The following is a 16,796-nucleotide window of genomic DNA, read 5'->3' as shown; positions in this document are numbered from 1 at the left end:
ATCAGGCTGGAAAAGGTTACAAAACCATCTCTAAAGAGTTTGGACTCCACCAATCCACAGTCAGACAGATTGTGTACAAATGGAGGAAATTCAAGACCATTGTTACCCTCCCCAGGAGTGGCCGACCAACAAAGATCACTCCAAGAGCAAGGCATGTAATAGTCAGCGAGGTCACAAAGGACCCCAGGGTAACTTCTAAGCAACTGAAGGCCTCTCTCACATTGGCTAATGTTAATGTTCATGAGTCCACCATCAGGAGAACACTGAACAACAATGGTGTGCATGGCAGGGTTGCAAGGAGAAAGCCACTGCTCTCCAAAAAGAACATTGCTGCTTGTCTGCAGTTTGCTAAAGATCACATGGACAAGCCAGAAGGCTTTTGGAAAAATGTTTTGTGGACGGATGAGACCAAAATAGAACTTTTTGGTTTAAATGAGAAGCATTATCTTTGGAGAAAGGAAAACTGTGCATTCCAGCATAAGAACCTTATCCCATCTGTGAAACATGGCGGTGGTAGTATAATGGTTTGGGCCTGTTTTGCTGCATCTGGGCCAGGACAGCTTGCCATCATTGATGGAACAATGAATTCTGAATTATACCAGCGAATTCTAAAGGAAAATGTCAGGACATCTGTCCATGAACTGACTCTCAAGAGAAGGTGGGTCATGCAGCAAGACAACGACCCTAAGCACACAAGTCGTTCTACCAAAGAATGGTTAAAGGAGAATAAAGTTAATGTTTTGGAATGGCCAAGTCAAAGCCCTGACCTTAATCCAATCGAAATGTTGTGGAAGGACCTGAAGCGAGCAGTTCATGTGAGGAAACCCACCAACATCCCAGAGTTGAAGCTGTTCTGTACGGAGGAACGGGCTAAAATTCCTCCAAGCTGGTGTACAGGACTGAGCAACAATTACCGGAAACGTTTAGTTGCAGTTATTGCTGCACAAGGGGGTCACACCAGATACTGAAAGCAAAGGTTCACATACTTTTGCCACTCACAGATATGTAATATTGGATCATTTTCCTCAATAAATAAATGACCAAGTATAATATTTTTGTCTCATTTGTTTAACTGGGTTCTCTTTATCTACTTTTAGGACTTGTGTGAAAATCTGATGATGTTTTTAGGTCATATTTATGCAGAAATATAGAAAATTCTAAAGAGTTCACAAACTTTCAAGCACCACTGTATATATATATATATAATCATCCTTAAGCACATAAGGAGTGAAACACTTGGGAGTGTGCTGTTATAAGAAAATAATCAATGGAAGGAAGTTACTATTACCACCCATAGTTGAATTCGTTTCCTAAAAGAGTGCAGACTGAAATGTTTTATTCTCACACACCACAGGAAATTTCCAATGATTTTTTTTTTTTTTACTGATTAATTTACAACACGCTGTATATTTTATCCATTTTTGTAGTTCCTTGTAATGGTGTGGAGCTTCCGCAAACCAAGTTAGTTCCTTTCATCACTTGTTATAACAAGAAGTAACAGAGGTCAACACCCTCTCTTTTTTCTCTCTTTTTAGATTAAAAAAATGCAGCTATTCATGTTAGTAAGAAGCCACTAAATGCAAACTTTTCTGTCCTGAAGACTACAAAGTGCTGACACTGGAGACTGCTTTCATAAACCTTAAACATCTCCTCACCATAATTCATAATTTATGATGGAGACCACATGATGATGATGATTATTATTATTGTTGTTGTTGATTTTATTTATTAAATAAAAGCATGATTTTTACTCCAACATACAAATCTGACCGCAAAACCTTCTGACCAATCACATTCAAGAATTCAACAGTGTTGGGGTATAAACACACACTCCACAGTATTAATCAACAGGTTTTATTCTATTTAAGCTCCATCAGAGAAATGACAGCGCCAGTTATAGTTACTTTATGTAACAAGTGCCATCTGATAGTTTATCCGAGAAAATTCAACATCTCATTTGACCATCTCATCCAAAATAATGGTTTCATTTCTTTTCTTTTTTTTTTAAACTGCATACTGAACGTAATCATTCATATTACAAACAATCACCAATGTAAATGACTTGAAAAGATTGGAAAGATGGAATAAAGCAAAACAACATGCGAAAGCAGGCGTCCAAAAGTAGCACACAGCTCCTATTTATATCACAGACAGCTGCCTGGCAGGGAAACTATGTCCTGTGGTAGTGACTGGGTAAAGAGCCTCCTAAGCACCTGTGGTTTCTGTCCACTGCGTCCTTGAAACTGGTGGATGTTGCACAAGTGTTGTACAGTTTCATTGTATTATATTTCAAATCATGAGCTTTTGCAACGGAACCATGGCCAAGCAGTAACACTCATGCATGACTCAAGCAACACTACCACAGTCATAATCACAACTTATTTCCATTTGGAATTTTTCAGTCCTGGATTAATATTAAACGATCTTCAAATCTTGTTCTCAGACACAAACATCTGAAGCACGCAACCATTCAAGAGGCCAAAACTCAGTACATTTATAGATATCTTTAACAGGCCACAAAAACAACAGATAAGGGAAAGTATTCAGCTGCATTGCACATATCAAGGGTTCTCAGACCTTTTACATATTAAAAAAATCTTTTTATTTGTTGATGAACACGGGCCAAGTATTCATATCATTATTCAAATGTGCGCAATAATATTTTGAAAGATGAACTCAAAATATTATTGTAGGCTCAATTGCTTTTCGATGAAACCATTTCAGCTGAAGTGAATCAAACACTTCTCAGACCTCGGTAATACATTGAATAATATTATATACAGTAATAATTATCATTATATGGTAGTTAATCATGTAATAGCTTTGACACCGGTGGCATTTTATATAGTTACAGTGATGGAAATCACAACCATTTCTCCAAATGTAATGACATAAAATGTCACGGACCCCCTGGCTATTTCCCCAGATCTCGCTTTGAGAACCATGGACTTCATAATGAAACGAGAAACATAATATTTAATAGACCAGATCCCAACATGCTCAGCATTATCAATGTAGACAGGATGTATTTAGGCTGATTCCCAAATGGCTTGTAATTCCCATTTAATTGCACAACATAATACAGGAAATCGGGATTTTACACAGTGATGTGCAGTCGGATGCTTTTTAGAATACATGACAAAGCATTCGCAAACTTTTTTACAGCCAGGAACGCGTTCAACCGTAAAATAAATGTTACACACCCCTACTACACATATTCCAATGAGTCAAATATTCAGCTACTGTGTGGAGATATACTATTTTGCCTATTTATCTCAGATATAGAGCATTTTATTCCTGAAATTTCCACTTAAAGAACAGGGGTGGGTTTCCCAAAAACCACTTAAAGCTAAAAGCATCTTAACTAAGAGAGATAGTGTTCATTATGATGCTTGCTCTACCATTTAACGATGATCTTTGTGCTACGATGCTTTTGGGAAACCCACCCCCAGATTAAGTCCAAGTTTAAATTACATACAGGTCTGTTTGCTGTTGAGGTTTTGGATCAATGTGACCATTCATAGGTTAATAACTGTTTAAAAAAATCAATAAATATAGCTGCAAGAGATGATCTGTGGGGTCACAAATAAGGCGCCCAGTTATTCAGAACAATAAAGAGTCTGTACAGTAGATGAGCATACTTATCACGTTTGTGTGAAATACGAGCTCATTAATAAATATCACAACTTATGATGATGATGGGGGCGGCACGGTGGTGTAGTGTAGTGGTTAGCGCTGTCGCCTCACAGCAAGAAGGTCCCGGGTTCGAGCCCAGTGGCCGGCGAGGGCCCTTCTGTGTGGAGTTTGCATGTTCTCCCCATTTCTGCGTGGGTTTCCTCCACAATCCAAAGACATGCCGGTTAGGCTAATTGATGGCTCTAAATTGGCCGTGAGTGTGAATGGTTGTATGTGTCAGCCCTGCAATAACCTGGCGACTTGTCCAGGGTGTACCCCGCCTCTCGCCCATAAGTCAGCTGGGATAGGCTCCAGCTCGCCCGCGATCCTGTAGAACAGGATAAGCGGCCACAGATAATGGATGGATGATGATGATAATTGCCATCACTGTAACAAAGTTATAAGATAAAGGAACTCCTTGACTATGCATCACCTACCGGTACGCCTGGGGGTCCCCGGATCCCACTTTCAGGACTGTCCCTTACAGAAAAACCACATGAACTTCACATGTGATTTTTCACATGTGGTTTTGGCCCAATTTTGTGTGAATCACATGTGGGAATGTTTTACACGTGCTCTACATGGTAACACATGTTACAAAATCTGATACCATGTATTCCACATGTGAAATACATGGGAAATTCATGTGTTTTTAATACTAAACTGATTTCCAGATGATGATGAGCTCTTTTGGCAGAATAAACTATAAGTCGTAGAGCTTATACTGCAGTTATCAATCAACAGATTTATACACACAGTACACCCTCAGAAACCAAGGTACCAAATTGGGGACCCTGTGTTGGTGTCTTCAAGGGGACCCAATTAGTAGGATATATATATATATATATATATATATATATATATATATATATATATATATATAAAATATTTTTTTAACCTGCATGTGGTTGGTATCATAACTGATGCACTCAGACTTCAATGCCATCCCTGAACATGATAACATCAGCCCTATGAAGCCTTATAACCGGATTAACACTGCATATGAACACCACTGAAGTTTAACCCGCACTCAGAAGACTCAGTTTTAAATTCAAAATGACTCACAAGTCAGTAAACTTGCCGTGAGAAGGAGATGATCAGCGGCTGCTCCTCCTGTATCCTCTCCCCATGAGCATGCTGCAGCAGCGGCGCGGTGAGGCTGCGAGCTTCTTCTGGAAGCGCGCGCGCTGATGTGCTGCTACACTCACACAAGCCCAGAAATCATGCCCGGGTTGCCAGATTGGAGCGGATGTGTCAACTTCAACTCGAAACTACTGTAGCTTGAAGTTGTTACAGTGCTGAGCGTAAATGAGCGCCCCCTCTTTAAAAAGTAACATTTTAAACAATTTCCAAAATGTTGAAAAGACAAAGTTTAATAACATCTGTTTAACTTATAACGTGAAAGTAAGGTTAATGATATAAACTTAGATTACACATTTTTCAGTTTTACTCAAATTAGGGTGGTGCAAAAATGAGCACACCCCACAACAAAAACTACTACATCTAGTACTTTGTATGGCCTCCATGATTTTTAATGACAGCACCAAGTCTTCTAGGCATGGAATGAACAAGTTGGCGACATTTTGCAACATCAATCTTTTTCCATTCTTCAACAATGACCTCTTTTAGTGACTGGATGGAGATTGATGCTCAACTTGTCTCTTCAGAATTCCCCAAAGAAAATAATTTCTTTAGACCAGGGGTTTTCAAAGTGTGGGAGAGTCAGCCCCCCCCCTCAGAGAGCAAATAAACAACACCCCCCCCCCCCCCCCTTTACAATTTTTGTTGTTGCTATACTTAATGTTCCATTCGTATTTAAAAAAAAATGGTTGTTGTACACATTTTTTTTCTTTTACACATTTTAAACATCTGTGCTTTTTGAAAACATCTTTTTTACACATTTAAAACATATGAGCTTTATTAAAACATCTTTTTTTTTACACATTTTAAACATCTATGCTTTTTAAAAACATCTTTTTTACACATTTTAAACATCTGTGCTTTTTTTAAAACAACTTTTTTTTACACATTTTAAACATCTGTGCTTTTTAAAACTTTTTTTTTACACATTTCAAACATCTGTGCTTTTTTAAAAAACATCTTTTCTTTTACACATTTAAACATCTGTGCTTTTTGAAAACATCTTTTTTTACACATTTAAAACATATGAGCTTTATTAAAACATCTTTTTTTTACACATTTTAAACATCTGTGCTTTTTAAAACATTTTTTTACACATTTTAAACATCTGTGCTTTTTTAAAAACATCTTTTCTTTTACACATTTTAAACATCTGTGCTTTTTAAAACATTTTTACACATTTTAAACATCTGTGCTTTTTTAAAAAAAAAAACATCTTGTTTTACACATTTTAAACATCTCATAGCATCGTTAGCTAGCACCTCTTGGCAGACAACACACTGTGGCAGTGGAGCATCTTCAGATCCAGTCCATGAAAATCCAAACTTTAAATAATCGTGGTCATACTTCCTTCTTTTTTTGCTTGGCCCAGACTCTGTCTCCTCACTCACTGTAGCTTTAGGTACTAAAAATCGATCCATTTTGTCTCTGGCAAAGGCTAGCTGAAGTTCGATAAATGTCCGCAATAGTAATTTATTTTCTGGTTTATTTTTCCTCACGTTGCACCCCCCCGAAGAACTCTGGCGCCCCCTAGGGGAGGCGCGCCCCACACTTTGAAAAGCCCTGCTTTAGACCACAAAGGTGAAGGCTACAAGAAGATCAGCAAAGCTTTACTTATCAGTCAGAATACTGTAGCAAAAGTGGTAAAAAATTTAAGAAAGATGGAACTGTAACCATCTCACAGAGACGTCCAGGTCGTCCACGGAAGTTAACACCTCGACAGCAGCGTCTTCTGATGAGAAGGGTTGAAGAAAATTGGCATGCAAGTTCACTGCAGTTATCTAAAGAAGTAGAAAGCCAAACTGGGGTGACTATTTCCCGTGACACAATACGGCGTACACTGCAGAGGAATGGCATGCATGGATGCCGTCCACGAAAGAAGCCTCTCCTAAAGCCCAGGCACAAAAAAGCCCGCCTAGAGTTTGCCAGGGCCCATGCTGACAAAGATGAAGACTACTGGGACTCTATACTCTGGAGTGATGAGACCAAGATAAATGTTTTTGGAACTGATGGCTTCAAAACTGTATGGTGTCGCAAAGGTGAGGAATACAAAGAAAAATGCATGGTGCCTACAGTGAAACATGGTGGTGGCAGTGTCCTTATGTGGGGCTGCATGAGTGCTGCTGGTGTCGGGGAGCTGCATTTCACTGATGGCATCATGAATTCACAGATGTATTGCTCTATACTGAAAGAGAAGATGCTACCATCACTCCGTGCCCTTGGTCGTCGTGCACTTTTCCAATATGACTAAACACACATCTGAGGCCACTGTTGGATTTCTGAAGAAGAACAGGGTGAAAGTGATTCAGTGGCCAAGTATTTCTCCTGATCTGAACCCAATCGAACACCTATGGGGAATTCTGAAGAGACAAGTTGAGCATCACTCTCCATCCAGCATCCGGTTACTAAAAGAGGTCATTGTTGAAGAATGGAAAAAGATTGATGTTGCAAAATGTCGCCAACTTGTTCATTCCATGCCTAGAAGACTTGGTGCTGTCATTAAAAATCATGGAGGCCATACAAAGTACTAGATGTAATAGTTTTTGTTGTGGGGTGTACTCATTTTTGCACCACTCTAATTTGAGTAAAACTGAAAAATGTGTAATCTAAGTTATATTATTAAGCTTACTTTCACGTCACAAGTTAAACAGATGCTATATTAAACTTTGTCTTATCAACATTTTGGAAATTGTTTGTGTTCATTGAGATATTGTTTAAAATGTTACTTTTCAAAGGGGGTGGACTCATTTACGCTGAGTACTGTATGTTAGTAGAAGCAATAGGCCATTTGCAGGAATTGGTCACGTGTCAATTTTCCCCATAGCAACAAGTCCGTGGTGGGCAAGCTAACTTGACATTCCTTGACAACAATAAGAGTTTGACTGGCGATGCGAAGTCACAAAGTGTCGCTCCTTTGTCGCTGAAATTTTGAACATGTTCAAAATATTCCTGCGACAAAATTTATCTCAAAATAGCCGCAAATGCGTCGCTGGTGTCGCAAAGCCGTCGCGAACCCTTCTCAAGTCAGTTTCCGTGAGGCTTCCTCTACTTCCCTGCCTGCCAAGGGAAAGCCAGGCTGCGACAGCCTGCGACTAGTTGGAGACACAACAATTGCGGTAAAATATGCAAATATCAATTCAGTGTGATTCCAAGTGAAAATTGTCTCTAATTCGCATATTTTATCGCAATTGTTGTGTCTCCAACTAGTTGCAGAAAAAGTTTGTGGTTTTAACTTCTGTCGCCAGTTAAAGCGAATCATTGGCCGTAAAAGAGAGTTTTTTGGACTCAAGTTGGTTGCTGCCAAAAGAAATTCACATACAAAATGGCGGATTTCTCAGGTAGATTAGATTAGATTAGATTAGATTAGATTAGATTAGATTAGATTAGATTAGATTAGATTAGATAGAACTTTATTGATCCCTTTGGGAGGGTTCCCTCAGGGAAATTAAAATTCCAGTAGCACCATTATAGGATTACACAGAATAGAATAGAAAAAAGAGAGAACTTCTAGATAAATTAAGTCTTTAGAAAACTTCTAGATAAATAAATTAAGTATTTACATATACAAATATATTAAAAAGATATGAAAAAAGTCCAGCAGGAGAGGTATTGCACATTTATCTTGCACATTGTCCAGTATTGCTTTTTTGTCAGGCTAGGCTACTGCTCCTTCCCATCCCGTTCACTGTCCTCCTGTTACCCCTGTTGTACAGTCTGATGGCGTGAGGGACAAAGGAGTTTTTAAGTCTGTTAGTCCTGCACTTGGGAAGGAGCATTCTGTCACTGAACAGGCTCCTCTGGTTGCTGATGACGGTGTGCAGAGGGTGACTGGCATCGTCCATGATGTTCAGTAGTTTGTCCATAGTCCTCTTCTCTGCCACCATCACCAGAGAGTCCAGCTTCACACCAACCACAGAGCCGGCCTGCCTGATCAGTTTGTCCAGCCTGGTTGTGTCCTTCTTGGATGTGCTGCCCCCCAGCACACCATGGTGTAAAACAGGACACTGGTGACCACGGACTGATAGAACATCCACAGGAGTTTCCTGCAGATGTTAAAGGACCACAGCCTCCTCAGGAAGTATAGCCTGCTCTGTCCCTTCCTGTACAATTGGTTGGTGTTGCAAGTCCAGTCCAGCTTGCTGTCCAGCCACAGCCCGAGGTACTTGTAGGAATCCACAGCCTCCACCTCGACTCCCTTGATCAGAACTGGTCGTGACCTTGGTCTGGGCCTCCCAAAGTCAATGAGGAGTTCCTTGGTCTTTGAGGTGTTGAGCTGCAGATGGTTCCTATTGCACCAAACGGCAAAGTCCCTCACCAGGCTCCTATACTCCTTCTCTCTGTCGTCCCTGATACACCCCACGATGGCTGTGTCATTGGCGAACTTCTAAATGTGACACAGCTCTGAGTTGTAGCAGAAGTCCGCGGTGTACAGGGTGAAGAGAAAGGTATGTTTATAACTTATAATTTCTCCTTTTCTACCTTTATCATTCGCTTAATGTGTGAAGATTCTTGAAAATAAATACAGATATATAAATACAGATATATCCGCCATTTTGCATGTGAATTTCTTTCAGCGGCGACCAACTTGAATCCAAAAAACTCTCTTTTACAGCCAATGATTCGCTTTAACTGATGACAGAAGTTAAAACCACAAACTTTTTCCAAGTACACACGAAAATTCGGGTCAAAAAAGACAGTAGAAAAGGTAAAAACAGCTATTATAGAAATTGATTGCTTCGCATCGCCAGTCAAACTCTTAGGGTAGTATCTCACTGGGCTGTGACAGCCTGCGACTAGTTGGAGACACAACAATTGCGATAAAATATGCGAATTAGCAACAATTTTCACTTGGAATCACTGAATTGATATTTGCATATTTTACCGCAATTGTTGTGTCTCCAACTAGTCGCAGGCTGTCACAGCCCGGCTTTCCCTCGGCAGGCAGGGAAGTAGACGAAGCCTCACGGAAACTGACTTGAGAAGGGTTCGCGACGGCTTTGCGACACCAGCGACGCATTTGCGGCTATTTTGAGAGAAATTTTGTCGCACGAATTTTTTGAACATGTTCAAAATTTCAGCGACGAAGGAGCAACACTTTGCGACTCATGCGAGGAAATTGAGAAGCCCCGCGAATGTTTCAAGACACTTTTGAAACTCTCTCGCGAATGACATTTGCAATTTGTCGCAAGCTGTCGCAGCCCACTGAGATACTGGCTTTATGGTTGTCAAGGAATGTCAAGTTAGCTTGCCCACCACAGGCTTATTGCTATGGGGAAAATTGATATGTGACCAATTCCTGCAAATGGCCTATAGAAACCTTTATCAATTCAAATATTTAATCGCATTATTGTCCAAAGTTAACTCGTGATTTTGATTTTAATTTTAATGGTTTAACACAATTCAGTGTGAACAAAACAATATCGTATTTTCCTCTAATTCTGTCCCTCAAACTATACAATAAAATAAACTAAACAAACTCGGTGATGTGGACAACAGTAGTGGCTATCTTTAAATAAAGAAAGTAAAAATACAAAACTCAAATAAATACACACAGCCACACAGCTGCACAACGGTGTAAGTGGTTAGCACACGGGGAGAACATGGAAACTCCACACAGAAAGGCCCCAGTCAGCCACACACCACACAACGGCGAGGGCCTTTCTGTGTGGAGTTTGCATGTTCTCCCCGTGTCTGTGTGGGTTTCCTCCAGGTGCTCCGGTTTCCCCCACAGTCCAAAGACATGCGGTTAGGTTAATATGGGATGGCCTTGGGCTGAGGTGCCCTTGAGCGAGGCACCTAACTCCCAACTGCTCCCCGGGCGCTATTAGCCGGCTGCCCACTGCTCTGGGTATGCGTGTGTGCTCATTGCTTACGTGTACTGTATGTGCATGTGTGTTCACTGCTTCAGATGGGTTAAATGCAAAGATGAATTTCACAAGTGTGTGATGAATAAAGTTGTGCTTTCTTTCTTTCTTTCTTTTTCTTTCTTTCTTTCTTTCTTTCTTTCTTTCTTTCTTTCTTAAAGATGTTTTCTAGTAAAATGTAAAAACTCACTGGTAAATATACAGTACATTCATGAGCAAATACTGCATTTATAAACACTTTTACATCACTCACAAATTTCTCAGAATAAAACATACTCTCTCACTCCAGTGTGCAGCCTGCACGCTTGCTTACACACACACACACACACACACACACACACACCTGGACCTTCAACACGTCTTCTTTTCTCCCCTCTGAACCATCAAAGGCATCTTAAAAAATACACACATTTTATGTAAACAGTCAGAATGCAACATGACTTGCAACCACGTGATCAAAATGTGCTACGTCATGAGCGTCCGTCATGATGGTGGATATATAAAGCAAGTAGGATGGCAGCCACTGAAAGCATGTCTGTAAACAGTGCTGAATTTTCTCAGTATTACCACGATTTGAACGGTCGAGTGAAGATTCAATACAAAGAGAAGATAGATATGTGTGGGGCAGTGGCGGCTGTTAGTCTTTCAAACAGGGGAGGCTGGTCGGTTACGATATTTCCAGATTTTAAAAGAAAAAAAAAAACACATCAATTTTGCCCATACTCTTGCCTCTGATCTGGCTGATTGTTGGCAGGGTCACAAACTGTGAAATAACAGGTTCTTTTGGCCCATTAGCCTACTGTCCAATATACATGATGGTGGTGTTGGGGGGGGTATATTTTAACATTTTATATTTTAAAATTGTGGCATGTTGTTTAAAAATTGATCATGATTGAAAGCAGCTCTTTGTCAGGAACCTCAGCAGTAACAGCAGAGTGTTCTGGAATAGGCACAAGCACTGACCTTGGGGAGCCAAACATAGAGCTGGGTGCCACACATTTCATTCAATGACACTTTCCCTATATTTTACTTATTTTGACTGAGAAATGTTTTATTGACAATTTTGATAACCCTTCACTTTTAATCCAGGTCTGTAGTGTGAAATGTTCTCGACTGTGTTTTTGTTTAAAAATGTTTTCCAAATTGTAGCTGTGTTTAATTCATATCCAGAGAAATATATATTCCAATATAATATACTCAGCATAAACATTTTAAATAGATTCTATATTTTTGGTCCATCCATGACATATTACTAAAGTAGCCTATTTACTGTTGTTGATGTGGGTCACTTGCTGTTAGCCAATTCACTTTCTCGTACCAGGAGAGCTGAAAGGAACAAGTATTATTCCCTACCTTTTTCACCAAGTCAATTTGAGGCGTTGGTCTACCCTGCTCTTTAATTTTAATTTTTTCCTCGAAAGGAAGACTGGCAAATGGCTTCGCCAAAATTAAATCAGCAATGTTCGGCATCCGTGCGCAGCTTTCTTGCTAGCTGACTAGCCCCCTCAAGTTCAAGTTCAGTCACTCAAACGAAATTTCTGGAACTAAGATAGCAAACTTGACAACACTATATTTACACTTTATTTACAATGAAAATATATACAAACTAAAAAAGCTGGTAGAAACCGTATGTAATGAATGAAATCGAAATGTAAGCTGATCTCTTACAATACACCACAGCACTTGTGAATCCGCATGCGACTGAACTGAAATTCACCGCTGCCTGTCTATATTTGAAACGAGCTGTCAATCAAAGAAAATATCCGGCCGCTTTCACCAATCACCAGTCTCCTCGCGGAAAGCTTTGCCATGTCCCTCCCACTGTGAGGCTGGGAGTCCGTGAGGCGGGCGTTTTTGCAGTATTTGTCCAATAATCGTCTTGTATTTTGAGATTGAAAAGCGCAGAGCTCCCAAATGCCATTGAAGTCCACTGAGGCTGGGAGTCCGTGGGAGGGTATTTTCGCAGTATTTGTCCAATAATCATCTTGTATTTTGAGATTGAAAAGCGCATACTGTAGCTCCCAAATGCCATTGAAGTCCACTGAGGCTGGGCTGCATCGCGCTGTCACGAGGGGGAAAAACTCACGCGCACATTAGGCGAACTGGGGAAAGTTATAAGGGAATGATTTCGCACTGTAGTGGGTTGAGCACATATATTTCTGTGATTCTGGATCTGAAATAGCAATGTTATAAGGTCGGCTACAACATAAGCCTAGCGCAATTCATCCTACACGATGTTCGTCATTTTTAGAGGAGGCTGAGCCTCCCTCGTTGTCTTAGAGCAATCGCCCGTGGTGTGGGGTTTGACCCATATTATTTCAAAGAGTCAGACTTTTCTGAAGACGCTTCTACTGACCATCGAGTACCTAGATATCGCGCTCTATCTGGTTTGGCTGCCGAAGAATCAAGTCCGACCTTGGACGAAACATAGCCCATTTTCTGAGTGGGTGCCCAGTCTGGATTGTTTCTATCGTATAATTTTGCTGGCGCTCCTAGAAGTGAAATGGTAATACACATTAAAATTATAACAATGACCAAGTGAACCATGACAAAAGAACACTCACTTTATAGCAAAATTCTAGCAACACGAACTAAAATTCTTCCATGATCTTATCGAGAAAGCTTTTGAATTCACCTGAGATAAAATGATTACTGCAAACACGAGCTGTTTTGGTTTTAGCTTCTGTTAGATCAGCCCTGCCGATGTTGTTCAGCCGTGCTCGTCTTCTCTCAGTACTAAGCCTCAGAGTTTCCTCACCCTCTTTCCGAATCACGGACGGAATTCTAAAAAATCGGAACGTACCACGGTCACGAGTACTGTTGTGACCACAACCATATACAGCACAAAGATATGGCATGGCTAAAAGAACACTTAAAGCAGGGGAAAAACAAAGAGAGCTGCGCACGCGTGACTGTGTTTTGTATGGAATGTCATTTGACCCCGCATTTGTATATCCACCAACATGGCCGACATCCGGGTTTCTGTTTTGCTTTGACATTACTTGCAAGTCAAGGATAAGTTGATTCTGTCCATAAGTGCACTTTATCACGACTTACGCCAACCAGCTACTCACAACATCGCTCACTTGCGCTACGTCACTTCCTGATTTCCCAAACTATGGGGGAGGGGCACAGAACATGCATGTGTTAATCATGCTTCAAAACAATTAGTGGCGTTAAAAGGAATTTGCGTTAATGTGTTATTATCGCGTGAACTTCCACATCCCTACTTAATACACATTATGTTACAGCGCTAATGAATTTTAATTCTCAATTCTGATTGATTTCTAAGTTATTGATTATTTCTGTTTGTATAACAGCAACTGTTATAGTGTAATTGTGTATAATTGCTGATGTGGTGTTTTCTGTAAGGAGGTGTTTATGGATCATTTATGGAAGGAGTCTCCAATGTCAGCTCTTTGTAACAGTCAGGAAGTAAAGCTGTTCTGATATGTTTCCGACATGAAAATTATTCGTTAACGACACACTGTTTTTTTTTTTTGTCTTATTATTTTAAAGTCAAGAAAAAATAAAGAGTGCCTGATGAGAGAACAGTTACTCACAGCTGCTTTAACATAAGTGATAACAGGAACTAACTTGATGTTCCACAACATCCAATGTACATGACATGTCACTATTTAGTAAATAAAGAAATCGCTATAGTATATGAGGCATGAAGGCGGTACAGTGGTGTAGTGGTTACCACTGTTGCCTCATAGCAAGAAGGTTCCGGGTTCAAGCCCAGTGGCTGACTGGGGCTTTTCTGTGTGGAGTTTGCATGTTGTCTGAGTGGGTTTCCTCCGGGTGCTCCGGTTTCCCCCACAGTCCAAAGACATGCAGGTTAGGTTAACTGGTGACTCTAAATTGAACGTAGGTGTGAATGTGGGTGTGAATGTGGGTGTGAATGGTTGTCTGTGTCTTGCCTGCGACCCTGGAGAACAGGATAAAGCAGCTAGAGATAATGAGATGAGATGAGACATACAGTGGTTAGCGCTGTCTGCTCACAGCAAGAAGGTCCGGGTTCGAGCCCCGTGGCCGGCGAGGGCCTTTCTGTGTGGAGTTTGCATGTTGTCTGCGTGGGTTTCCTCCGGGTGCTCCGGTTTCCCCCACAGTCCAAAGACATGCGGTTTGGTTAACTGGCTACTTTAAATTATCCATAGGTGTGAATGGTTGAGAGAAAAAAACTATAATAATCCAGTAGAAGGCAACGGGAAACCACTACTGTAATCCTTCCATAGTAACTTGGATGGCTGAAGCTGGCAGAACACTAAAGAAGAGGAGTGAAACACTTTTGGAACATGCTATTATTGTAAAATTCAGGGTTGTATCACTGTGTTTCATGTAACTGATTATTGTCTGATAGTATTGCAGACCACCAAGTGTTTTTCTTCTTACTTAACCAAGGGTAAATTGAGGAAATATATCCATAACAATAATTAATTCATTCATTATGAAGGCAAATTAAATATCATCCCGTAAGCAGCCCAACAACAGTGGAAAATGTTTCTGCATCACTTTTGTTTCCAGACAAGTCACAAGTCCAAAAATGTCACAGGAAGTTGTCCACTTTTCTACAGAAATGGAGAATAATCTGAGAAAATTTAACTTTTTTTTTTTGTCTGGCTGCTGCTTGAAAGTTTCCAGTATTCAAGTGAGCTCCTAATAGATGCATATTGATTGACTATACACAGCAAAACCCCCAGTGTTGAATTAACACCCACAGTGTTGATTTAAAGGAACAGTCCACCGTACTTCCATAATGAAATATGTTCTGCTCTGAATTGAGACAAGCTGATCCGTACCTCTCCGAGCTTTGCGCGACCTCCCAGTCAGTCAGACGCGCTGTCACTCCTGTTAGCAATGTAGCTAGGCTCAGCATGGCCAACGGTATTTTTTGGGGCTGTAGTTAGATGCGACCAAACTCTTCCACGTTTTTCCTGTTTACATAGGTTTATATGACCAGTGACATGAAACAAAGTTCAGTTACACAAATTGAAACGTGGCGATTTTCTATGCTATGGAAAGTCCGCACTCAGGAGTGAAGGTATCAATGCGCTGTCGAAGCGCGCAGAAGATGTTAGTACGCCTGTCATTATAGTGCGGACTTTCCATAGCATAGAAAATCGCCACGTTTCAATTTGTGTAACTGAACTTTGTTTCATGTCACTGGTCATATAAACCTATGTAAACAGGAAAAACGCAGAAGAGTTTGGTCGCATCTAACTACAGCCCCAAAAAATACCATTGGCCATGCTGAGCCTAGCTACATTGCTAACAGGAGTGACAGCGCGTCTGACTGACTGGGAGGTCGCGCAAAGCTCGGAGAGGTACGGATCAGCTCGTCTCAATTCAGAGAAGAACATATTTCATTATGGAAGTACGGTGGACTGTTCCTTTAACACCCTACTGTTTTTATATACTGTATGTCCAATTGGACACAAATGAACTCTGAAAGTGTTCATTCAACACTGGGGAATTTATTGTGTAGCTACTGTGATTGACAGGGAAGAGAGGACTGTCCCTCCCACCCAGAAAACACAATCTCTCTATGATAGAGCGAACGCTTTTCCGGAATGACTGATATAAGTTTTTGCTATAAGGTGGTCAGCTCTTCAGTCATTGTTTGCCATGCTGTCACAATAAACTGAAGAACCACTTCCCATCAACACTTACATTATAGAGACGTTTCTTAACTTCTTCTTCCATGTAGCACCAGCAAAAATGGTTAAAAAAAACCATCCATCAAATGATTCCTCCAGTGGTCTTTGTTTTTTTTTAGATATTGAGAAAAAAAAATTTCCCTGACAAGAGTCGGACCCCCTCCCTGTACTCCTGGGGTGAGGAAAATACAGAAAAAGATTGCATCATCTGTAGACTTAGTGCACCATTAAGGAAAATGGAAAGGGTCTAAACACCAGTCACTATCTACACAGCAAAAATTCCCACGTGGACAGGATACTGGCAATTATGGCAACCTGAATTTTATAAACCTAATCCCAAATGTATACCCAAATGACAATTGACTTGGCTTGGAATAAACCTGGCTGGAAATGAAGTGTTGCTTAAAAGGATGGTGTGTAACTACTACTAATAATGCGGCTTTTAATAATTCTGTGT

The 16,796-nt window shown here is 40.5% G+C and overlaps 1 protein-coding gene across 2 annotated transcripts in view; it reads right to left on the bottom strand.

Moving 5' to 3' along the window:
* The window catches only part of calcrl2 (calcitonin receptor-like 2), an 87,392-nt gene extending 82,422 nt beyond the window's left edge, over positions 1-4,970 (bottom strand). The window contains exon 1 of one of the 2 annotated variants that reach the window (XM_060937632.1): positions 4,741-4,970. The gene's annotated coding sequence lies outside the window, so the exon portion shown is untranslated. The remainder of the gene's footprint in view (positions 1-4,740) is intronic. The other variant, XM_060937633.1, reaches the window with a different exon arrangement.
* Positions 4,971-16,796: the final 11,826 nt, after the last annotated feature.

This window comes from Neoarius graeffei, chromosome 13 (assembly GCF_027579695.1).
Source record: "Neoarius graeffei isolate fNeoGra1 chromosome 13, fNeoGra1.pri, whole genome shotgun sequence".
NCBI classification, from domain to species: domain Eukaryota; kingdom Metazoa; phylum Chordata; class Actinopteri; order Siluriformes; family Ariidae; genus Neoarius; species Neoarius graeffei.
The sequence above is the reverse complement of the archived record's forward strand: the minus strand, read 5'-3'. Positions and strand labels throughout refer to the sequence as shown.